Raw genomic sequence first — 11,914 nt, 5'->3', positions numbered from 1 at the left:
TTCCAACAGAACTGGAGAATTTCATGGTTTATTGTGATGCTTCGAGACAAGGGTTAGGCTGTGTCCTTATGCAGGCAGAGAAGGTGATTGCTTATGCATCACACCAGTTGAAAGATTATGAGCAGAGGTATCCTACCCATGATCTAGAGTTAGCAGCAGTGGTCTTTGCATTAAAGGTATGGAGGCATTACCTTTATGGACAGAAGTGTGAGATAAATACAGACCACAAGAGCCTCAAGTATTTCTTTACACATAAGGATTTGAATATGAGGCAGAGGCATTAGTTGGAACTGGTGAAGGATTATGATTGTGATATCCTTTATCATCTAGGGACAACCAACATGGTGGCAGATGCCCTAAGTCGGAGAGGTCCGAGGCAATTGTAAAGTTCGAGGCAGATATCTAAGGAGTTAGCATAGTATATGACCAGAGCAGGGATTGAGTTAATAGTGGGCAAGTTAGCCAACATTACCTTACAGTCTACTCTTCTAGAGAGGATAAAGGAGAGTCAGTTACAAGAGCCACAGTTGTGAAGATTATAGAGGACGACCTAGTTGGAGTGGCTAGGGACTATACAATATCAAATATGGGTTTGCTAAGATATAAAGGTCAGATCTGTGTTCCGATGGATATTGTTATCGGACATGAGATTCTAGACGAATCTCATACTACCCCGTATTATTTGCACCCCGGCACCATGGAGATGTATCAAACCTGAGAACTTTGTATTGATGGCCGGGAATGAAGGGGGACATAACTGAGTATGTAGCCAAGTGTCTGACGTGTCAGTAGATCAAAGCTGAACATCAGAGATCAGCGAGGTTACTATAGCCCTTGGACATTCCATAGTGGAATTGGGAAGACATCACAATGGATTTTGTGGTGGGATTACCCAGGACAGTGGGTCAGCACGATTGGGTATGGGTAATTGTAGATAGATACACCAAATCGGCTCACTTTCTACCAATGAAGACGACTTATATAGCGTCTGGAATGTGCAAATAAGGCTTAGGGCCTTGATTAGCATGCCTGGAGGGTAATAATTGATTTAATCATGTTAATAAATGAATTTGATGATTATGTGAATAGAAATGCATGTTTAGGTGAATTAAATATGCATGTGGGCCCCATTTGGCTATTAGGGGCATATTTGTTATTTTAGCCCGTTGAGGGCATAAATGCAGTATTTGTGTATATTGTGATTGATACCACGAGTGAGTGGTGATATAATTGTGACAATCCTAGGGAGCAGTTTAGCTAAAAGTCACAATGGGGTCAAATACCTGGCTTGCGAGGAGCCTGGGGGTATTTTTGGTATGTTATATGTGTTCGGGAATGATCGAGTAATGGGTACTAGTTTGGTAATGATTTGGACATGTCGGGGTTAAATAAGGATTTATGGGAATATCGGAGGAATTAGCGGGATAAGGAAAATGACTGAATTTCCCTTGGGTCACTTAAGGATTTAAGATAAGCTTAAGGGGTAGTTTGGTCTTTTGGCAGGGGTTATACATAGTTCAGAGTAGGCTTAGTAGTCTTAAGAAGTCACTGGAACTAAAGAGAAGGAAGGTAAACATAAATTCTCAGCTGGATTCATTGCTTTCTCTCTCTCGGCTCCCTCTATCTTCTTGGATGCTTGATGGCTTGAAGGGTCTATTGGAAATTTAGACTAAGGGACTGAGGGATTGAGGGCTAAAAGTGTATAGGAATTGCTCAGGCCAAATCTGTAGCAGAGGTAAGCTCTTAAACTTATTTTTGCTGTTGAATTCTCTTGGAAATATAGGCTTGCATGGAAATGGGTTCTAAGTATGATTTTGGATGTTGTTGATTATATAAATTGTTTTTGAGATTTGTTATGGAGTTTAGGTTGTGTGGAAGGAAAGTTTAGGCTTGATTATGGGTTAAATTGGTGTTTGGAGTATGAAATTAAGGTTTAGGCTCAAGGAAAACGTAGGAAAAATGGTGATTTTCTGGGTTTGGAGGCTCGAGCCGCGACCCTGTTCTTTAGGTGTTGCGACCCGTGTGTGTTGAAGAGGCTGGAAGCCTCTGTCTGCCTAGGCGTGCCACGGCCCAAAGATTGGAGTGTCGCTGCCCATGTCCCTCAACAGAGAGGCATTTTGCCTCTGACTTGAGCGCGTCGTGACCCTTAAGGGGCTGGGTCGCAGCTCAAATTCAAAATATTGGTTGTTTGAAGGTTTTTAGCTTGGGAACCCAAATGTTAAGGCTCGGGAAGGATTTTACCACCCGGTTTGGAAGAATCCAAGGTCTCGAAGGCTAGAATTTTATTTTGAAGTTGTTTATTGGATTAAAGCTTGATGGATGACTATTATAAATGTGTTGTGACTAGGGCATGGCCCTATTGATTGGATTGCAGGGTGTAGCCCTATTGTGTTATGTTTAGTATATGTTAAAATATTTGTTGATATTATGCTATGTAGTGCATATTTGTGAATGAACGACGAAGGCTGAAAATGACAAAGGCCGAGAACGGCAGGAAGCCGAGTACGGCAAGGGGTCGGGAACGTCATTGAGCGTGCAGAGTGCAAAGCCGAGTATGGCAAGGGGCCAGGAACGACGTTGAGCACGCGGAGTGCAAGTCGTTAGGGTGTGACCCTCCTAGGATTCTGGAGTCATGCTCTCAGTGAAGACCGCGAACTTAGGGCTTGGTAAAGTGCCTGAGACAGAATGGCCGCCATGTGTTTAGCCCGTTGGCTATTTTGTTATATGCTATTGATAAATATGCATATGTTATTTGTTTTGTGGTTAGTTTTCTTGCTGGGCTTCGGCTCACGGGTGCTCTATGGTGCAGGTAAGGGCAAAGGAAAGGTCGACCAATCATGAGTACGGAGAACATGGAGTGATGGGTACATGTTTGGCTTGCCTGGCTGCCACGGCTAGGGTTATTTTGGGAAAATGAAATGTACTGTATTAGTTGTTTTGTCGCCTAAGTCGACCACGTGTACATTTTGATCTGTAATATATTTTCTAAACAAAATTTTGGGATCCCAATTGTAAAACTTTCTAAGATTTCAATGAATAACCAAATGTGTTGACCCTGAATTTGGCCAATTGACACGGAGTCAAATATGCTTGATGTGGACAAACACGTTGGAAAGAATGTGATGACGAAATGATAAAGAACACAAGGGTTTATAGTGGTTCGGCCCCAGAATCTGGTAATAACCTACGTCCACTTGAATTGTTATTGATATAAGACTCAGAGGAGTGATCAAAGAACTAGGGTTCAATGAGTTTCAACCACCTTTCAGGAATAATACAATGTATCTAATCAGATAACTCTAATTTCTAGTGATCTGAAAGCAAGAAAGAAGAAGAAGAAGATCCCTTTCCCTTGCGCCCTCCTTCTTTATTTATAGGCTCAAGGAGGATTTACATTAATTTGTTACAGATATGATTTCCTAAATAGTTGGATACTTAGGAAATCATGAGAGACAATTTCGGATTCCATCATAACTGCCTAAGATTTCCTCCGTGTATAGCGTGCATACGACCAGGCTGGTCGTAGGAAGAAGTTTATCGTGTGACAGTAGGTGTCTTCCTGGTCGATAATCGGGCATGGGTTCTGCCAGATGTCAGCCACGTGCCCGGGAATCACTTACCACGTCATCCATGCCTGTTTTTTGGATAACAAAATGTTTTATATTTAATGACTTTTAACGGGTTTTGCCACAGTTTAATCACACTTTTAACCTAAAACCTCGACTAGTGAGTTAATGGCACATTTTAAACTCACTTACTAACAACTCTAAGGAAGTGAGGTGTTACAACTTGGTATCAGAGCGAGGCAAGGTTTATGGTTCCTGGAGATTGACCGAACATGTACTCTCGCTGCCAGTGACAAGCTCGGCTCAGGGTTGGTTGGTAATTATTGAATTAAATGTTTAAATGCTTGCTAAGGGCCCTGTTTGCCTGAATATTTTAATAGAGCATGATGAATGAGTTGACATATGCATGATGTTAGGGCATGGCCCCTTGATTGTTGTATGTTATTTTTGTTAAGTGGATTGTTGATTGTGGTTGGTTGATCTGAATTGGGAGGTGGTTTTGGATGTTGTTATCATGCCTGATGAGCGACGTCATTGATTGAAGACATATTATTGTGATGCCTTGGCGATCAATCAGACTCCGAGGCAATAGGGCTAAGGATGACAACCAGGGTCAAGACCCTCCACCTGCCCCACGGAATTGGCAACAGTTATTTGCTGAGATGGAAGCTAGATTTCACCAAACAGAAGAAGAGCTTCGATAGTTGAGGCAGCAGGCCCCTCCTCAGAGCATTGGGTTGTAGGTTCCACAGGCTGCGGCACTAGTGCCGACCCAGCCTGTTGTGGAAAATAAATGGGAACCTTTGTACGAGAGGTTTAGGAAGCAGCATCCTCCCACCTTTGAGGGTGGACGAGACTCATTGCGGGCAGAGCAGTGGATGAACATGATTTCCTCCATCCTGGATTTCATGAGGGTGGAAGGGAATGAAAGGGTAGCCTGCGCCAGCTATATGTTAAGAGAAGATGCCCGCATCTGGTGGGATGTAGTCTTGCAGAGAAGGAATGTTGCAGTTATGATTTGGGAAGAGTTCAGGAACATTTTCAATGAGAAGTATTACAGTGTCACAGTCCGAGCTACGAAGGTTGATGAGTTTACCAACCTGACTTAGAATCGAATGATGGTTACTGAGTATGCTTTGAAGTTTGACTAGTTAGCGAAGTTTGCGCCGGATTGTTAGGAGTGTGTCCTAAAAGCATGTAAAGACATTTGTTTTTTCTGTGAATAAATAAATACAATGATTTATTATTATTGTCATATTTAGATTGTTAAATTATTGTTTGAATAATTTAAAAAAATATCAAAAAATTTCCATATTCATTATTGAGGATGTAATCTTGTATTAGTACGAGAGAATTAAGATCACATGAATGAATAAAAATAGTCAACAACAAAAAATTAAAGTTATGGAATTCTTTAATTGGAGTTGTAAGTACGGTTTACTGAGTATCATAATGATACAAATAATCTAGATTCAGATTATTGATGTGGAAAGACATCTCGGTAAATGTGCTTTATATAATATGATTATATATGACATGGACTGATGTGAATTAAAGTCTTTATCCAAAAACCATTTAACAATAAAGACTTGTAATTCATATCATAACTGATGATCATTTATAGATCAGCCTAAATCCTGAGTGTTCATGAACTCCTGTTCATGTTTATTAAATCTTTTGATTCATTTGTTAAGGTCTCTTCAAAGATTGAGGCTAATGACTTTTGTTTTGGAGATTTAATATCATGGATGGCTGGGAACATGTATCAACAATACGGAATGTAATCTTTCCTAACGGATCGTATATTAGTTCCCTTAAGGGTTAATTATGGAACTGAATGATTTTGAGCTCAAATCTATAATTAGATTATAGATTAATTATTCACTAGTGAATTAATGGTACTTAAGGAATAAGAAGTAAATTAGAAAGGTTAAATGATAATTCTCCCATTCTAATTTATGAACTAATTAATTAGAGGGTTGAACTATTGTAAGATGGTTATATCAATGGACGACTTAAGAAAAAGATTTATGTAAAAGTATATCTATAACATAAAGAGTGCAATTCTGAATTTATAGTGGAGTAATATCATAATTAATAAATTAACTATTATAATTAAAGAGTTTAATTATTTAGTTTCAATTTATTGGAGCTTAATGTTATAGGTCCATGGTCCTCGAAATGGCTCAAACAAACATTGTCAAAGGTAAATACAAAAATGGGCAAAAATGACTTATGTGATAAGTAAAATATTTTTCTATGTATCAAACATAATTATTTTTTAATTATATGTAATTAATTAATTATTTGATTTAACAAAAATATAATTAATTTTGAATTAATTTATTTTTGGGATTTTTGGTATTTAAATAATAATAAAAATTGGGAAAAATCATATGCCATCACATGCATGTGGTACACGTGTGGCATAGTGCACAGGCACTGTGCTACACACATAAGAGAGTGTACTCAGTCTCTTGATTCCATAAGTTTAGTTATTTAAATATTAAATAAATAATGAGATATCTTAATATGATTAAAATATTATTATTTAAACAAAAATCTGATAACTGATCAGTTATTTTGAATTTGTTTAAAATAACAAATATTTTAATATATTGGATATATTAAATATAGGATATCAGTTTTTCATAGAACGTAACTTTTCAGGGATAGAAAAATATCTAGGAATCTCTCTCAGAGAAAGAGAACAGTGACATAAACAAAAGTCATTGTTCTTGACAAAACCTAGGTCCAAACTTTATCAGATCTCATGTGTTGAGAACATGTGATAAATAGTTATTGGCTATTATTTGTATAGCGAGCCCACACTCGCTCTTTGTGTGCCTGAGAACATTTTGGAAGATCTTGGTGTGAGATCTCAAGGAATTTAGCCATACGAAAAGATAGCAGCAAGGAAGGACTTGAGGTAATTTTTATATTCATGTCCTTGATTCAATATATATATGCATGTGAAGAAGTAGATCTAGAAATCTTATGGGATTAATCTAACAATTTGATTGTTGTTCCGTTGCGCATAATCTCTTATTTGATTAATAAAAACCAACAAATGGTACCAGAGCCATCTTCACATATATATGTATTGAATCTGTGTGGGTTTAATTTTATGCATTTATTTATTTTGATGAATGAATGGATGACTTAATGTGATTGAATGTGTGGGAATGTTGAATCGTTAATTGTATGGTGTTTTTGGGTTATGATTTGTTTATGATTAGATCATTTTGTAAGCCATTAAAGGGCATAGGATTTATGTAATTTTATTTGGTTTTTGACACCATAAAATTGTAATTCCGATCACACAAAAGTCAGAATGGAGCCCGGGATTCAGAATTCAGCCACCGCTCCTCCGAGGCCGACCTCCGAGCCGCTGCCGGACGTCGTACGGACGTCCGTACGGATTCGTACAGTCCAGCCCGGCGACCCCGTTTGACGCCACGTGTCCCCGTTTGACTAGTCCAGAATTTTTTTTATTTTTTCTGAAATTAATCTGTTATTTTTTTAAAATTTTAAAATGTTTAAATATCCTATTTTTGTAATTTGATATTTAAATAATGAGATATTTTTGTTGTCTTAACAAACTTTTTTGAATATCTTATTTAAAATTTATTTTTTCAAAATAATTGATTTTAATTTAAATTCATTTCAGTTTTAATTAAAATTTGTTTTAATTAAGAGAAAAATAAAAATAATGATTATTTAAAAGTTTGTTTTAATTAATCAAAAATAATTTGAAAATTGTTTTCTTATTATTGTTCTGGACCAACAATGCCACATATCCTACTGACAGTAAAGTAAAGAAGCCCGATGGAGATCAAGGCAGTTTTATTTTATTTATTTTAATTTTATAAAGTGGTTGTAAAATTATAAATACCCAAAAGCACCCGGTTCAACATTTATTGTTTATTTATTTAAATAATTATTTTCATATGATTAATGTGATTGATAACAGGTTCATGCATTGTATGCCATACATGAAAATCCACATAGTCATAATCATGCATCTCATTAGTAGAAACATGATTATTAGGATTGTCCTATATGTTTATATGAATTGTTTTGTAAAATCAATTGCATGTAAATTACTTAGTTTAATTTTGAAAACTTGGTAAAATATCACACAAATTTTTAAGTCTTTATGACTTAATTTCTTTAAACCAACTTTATTTTAAAAAAAAAATTTAGTAAAGATTAGGTGAACATGATTGGTAATTTAAAATTGGATATGGACCTAGAAACTCGCTTTCTTTCCAATTTTTATTATGTTCATAAAGTTTAAAGAAACTGTAATTAATTTGGAATTAATTAGGTTAAAAACACTTATTTCAAAATAGTGAGTGGGAGAGGGTTGATATCTCAAACATAACCCATGGTCTCCATTATTAATATAACACCGTGAGATATGAATAGCGCCTCGCGACGGCTTTGTTTTCGTCCCCCTAAGGAAGGTGTCTGGACATATCAATAGCAAGGTTGTATTTCTTACATAGATAGGAAGTAATGATGTATTTTAGGCTTGACCGACCCTAAGGCGGCATGTCCTAAGTTAAGTCATGAACTCCGAAATAATGGGTTACACTCACAAAGTTATGATTAAGCTCGTGCAGTGGATAATCATAACTTGACCAAACTAAGTGGTACTTTAATGTTTAAAAGAGAAAATAAAGAGTTATTTTAAGTATTAAACAATAAAGATAAGAATGTTGTTGACGGTGAGAACTCGTCAACTAAGTTGAGTTGGAACAAATTATCAAGTAAAGATAGTCAATAAAAAAACTGTAGAAATTTAAGTAATAACTCAAGAACAATGACAGAACAACAATGGAGAAATTTATCTTTCATTCACTCTCAAGCACTTGCTACAGTAAATTTTCCCAACCCCTTTTCAGGTGGTGTTCCAGATCATTTTATAGTAGGCTCTAATGGCCTTAGGTACATGGTGGTCCAGGAGACCAAGTGGTACATATGTACTATGTCAGGGGAGTGGCTTCAGAGGTTGTGGTCGTACATCCAGTACAGGAGCAGGTGTCAGGAGGATGTCTCCACTACTTGTCTGTACCCATGTCTGATGAGTGGTGGCAGGCATAGTGGCGCAGGTGATAGTGGTGTCGACTCTGACCTTTGGCCATAGATGTACGAGCCATAACTCTTATCCCAGCAGTCCCACTGGTACTGGTGTCCGTACTCAGTACTAGGTCGTACAAGCATGTCCCATTCGACTCGTACTGGAGCCTCTAAGCATATGGGTCTCAAGGTGTAAGGAATGGGACCCTTGGTGCATGGCTCTACCAACGTGGCCACTAGGTGACGTAGCTCTCATTCCTTCGCGAGGCCCCCTTGGAAGGCTTATTGATGGCGCGGCTCTCTTGGCTGTTCACGAGACCGAGTGTGCTGCGGATGTGACCCCCACTTCGGGGCCATGGGCGAGGCCACCACGGGGCCTAGATGGCGAGGCCACTCCGTGGGCATGGACGAGGCCACCACGGGGCCTAGATGGCGAGGCCACTCCGTGGGCATGGACGAGGCCACCACGGGGCCTAGATGGCGAGGCCACTCCGTGGGCATGGGCGAGGCCACCACGGGGCCTAGATGGCGAGGCCACTTGGTGTGTGCGGGCGTGGCCGAGCGAGGCTGCCAGGTGCGCGCGGGCGTGGCCGAGCGAGGCCACCTGGTGCGCGCGGGCGTGGCCGAGCGAGGCCAATAGTGTCCGTGCCTGACTGGCCGAGCGAGGCCATGGCTTCTATGTCGTGTAGATGGGGGCTTCATGGCGTTGATCTCATATTTTCCCTTGGTGAGATTTTGAGCCTCAACAAATGTCTTATAAATTCTCTAAAATTAATTTGATCGACCCTAAGGTAGCACTTTAATTATTAGAAAATTTTATCGTGGAAATTATTCTTTATTTTATGTGTTTTAATTGTGCTCATGCATCATGTTTAATTTCCGAAACTTTGATATTTATTTTTCTAAATATAATAATATGTATTTGTACTTATTTATTACCAGCAAAATGTCTATTGGTGAATTACACACCGATGTCTTTCTCAAATCCTTGGTTTTTGAACCTGGAAATATGAAATACTGGTTTCGAGGCATGTTGACTATTTTTTCTTATAAGAAGATGATGTCAACTGTCTGTGAAAAACCTCCAACAGAACCACCTTTGGCTACTAGCTATGAAGCAGAAGAAAAATATGAAAATTGGATGAAATCCGATCGGTTGGCACGTTATTGCATGCTTTCAACCATGCCTGATGAAACAAAGGAAAAATATATACACTATGACTCAGCACATGAGATGTGGCGAGCAATGACATAGGAAGTCTTTGCTGAGTGTCATCGTTTATCTCAAACGAAAAAGGTAAATAAGATTTACATATATTTTTCAACATTGAATAATAGATTCAAAGATTATGAATATCAGATTCAAATTTTTGGATAGTAGATTCAAAAATATATGCCACTAATCTATTTTTCTTTTGTCTTTCCTTTCGCAGAATCAGAACCCTGAAAAGGAGGAAGAGACTAATGAGGATTTTGGTAGCGAGTAAAGAGCTGGAGAGTAGTTTTATTTAGTAATTTTTATTTTTAGTTGAACAATTTAAATTTCTTTATTTTGTTTTATAAATTTTAGATTTCTTTAAACAAAGAAAACTACAGTCTAGAAATTTAGTTTATTGTTAGTAATTTTGATTATTAATGTTTGGGAACTTATTTCTATTTTTGCATAACATTTATTTCTTTTATTAATAAAGTAGTTATTATTTAAAGAAATTATCTATTTATTTGTTATGCAAATGCTTTGGGAAATATGAAATACTGGTTTCGAGGCATGTTGACTATTTTTTCTTATAAGAAGATGATGTCAACTGTCTGTGAAAAACCTCCAACAGAACCACCTTTGGCTACTAGCTATGAAGCAGAAGAAAAATATGAAAATTGGATGAAATCCGATCGGTTGGCACGTTATTGCATGCTTTCAACCATGCCTGATGAAACAAAGGAAAAATATATACACTATGACTCAGCACATGAGATGTGGCGAGCAATGACATAGGAAGTCTTTGCTGAGTGTCATCGTTTATCTCAAACGAAAAAGGTAAATAAGATTTACATATATTTTTCAACATTGAATAATAGATTCAAAGATTATGAATATCAGATTCAAATTTTTGGATAGTAGATTCAAAAATATATGCCACTAATCTATTTTTCTTTTGTCTTTCCTTTCGCAGAATCAGAACCCTGAAAAGGAGGAAGAGACTAATGAGGATTTTGGTAGCGAGTAAAGAGCTGGAGAGTAGTTTTATTTAGTAATTTTTATTTTTAGTTGAACAATTTAAATTTCTTTATTTTGTTTTATAAATTTTAGATTTCTTTAAACAAAGAAAACTACAGTCTAGAAATTTAGTTTATTGTTAGTAATTTTGATTATTAATGTTTGGGAACTTATTTCTATTTTTGCATAACATTTATTTCTTTTATTAATAAAGTAGTTATTATTTAAAGAAATTATCTATTTATTTGTTATGCAAATGCTTTGGGATAAAAAAAGTTTACATACTTATATTGAATGACAATTTTTTTTTATAATTTTGAATTATTTAAAAACAACTAATCCTAGATCTATTAAACTGATTCCAATAGTGAAACATATCTGTAGCACTTGAGATTGGGCCATATTGGTCTAAACGGAATAAATAGGCTTGTAAAGGATAGTCCTTTAAGAGAACCATCTATTGGATCTCTCCCTATTTATGAATTCTGTCTAGAAGACAAAATGACCAAGAGACCTTTCTCTGCTAAAGGTTCAAGAGCCACATAACCACTTCAGCTAGTACATATGGATGTTAGCAGTCCACTTAATGTACAAGCAAGAGGAGGTTATGAATATTTCGTCACTTTCATTGACAATTATTAGAGATATGGTTACCTATACTTATGCAAAGAAAATCTGAGACTTTTGGAAAGTTCAAAGAATTTCAAGCAGAGGCTGAAAAGCGATTAGGTAATTCACTAAAAAGAACTTTGATCTGATCGAGGAAGAGAGTACTTGGATTGTGAATTCAAGAACTATCAACGTGAGCATGGCATTTAATTCCAACTCACTACACCTGAAACAACACAATAAAATGATGTTTCAGAAAGACGGAATAGAACATTATTAGATATGGTTAGATCAATGATGAGTTTCTCATCATTACCACTGTCATTCTGGGGCTATGCGATTCAATGTGTTCTAAACATATTGAATGATGTTCCATCTAAGTCTATCCGATAGACACCCATAGAATTATGGAATGGTTGTAAACCTAGTCTACACCATT

Source organism: Humulus lupulus, chromosome 2 (assembly GCF_963169125.1).
Source record: "Humulus lupulus chromosome 2, drHumLupu1.1, whole genome shotgun sequence".
Classification (NCBI taxonomy): Eukaryota; Viridiplantae; Streptophyta; class Magnoliopsida; order Rosales; family Cannabaceae; genus Humulus; species Humulus lupulus.
This window is presented reverse-complemented; position numbering follows the sequence as displayed.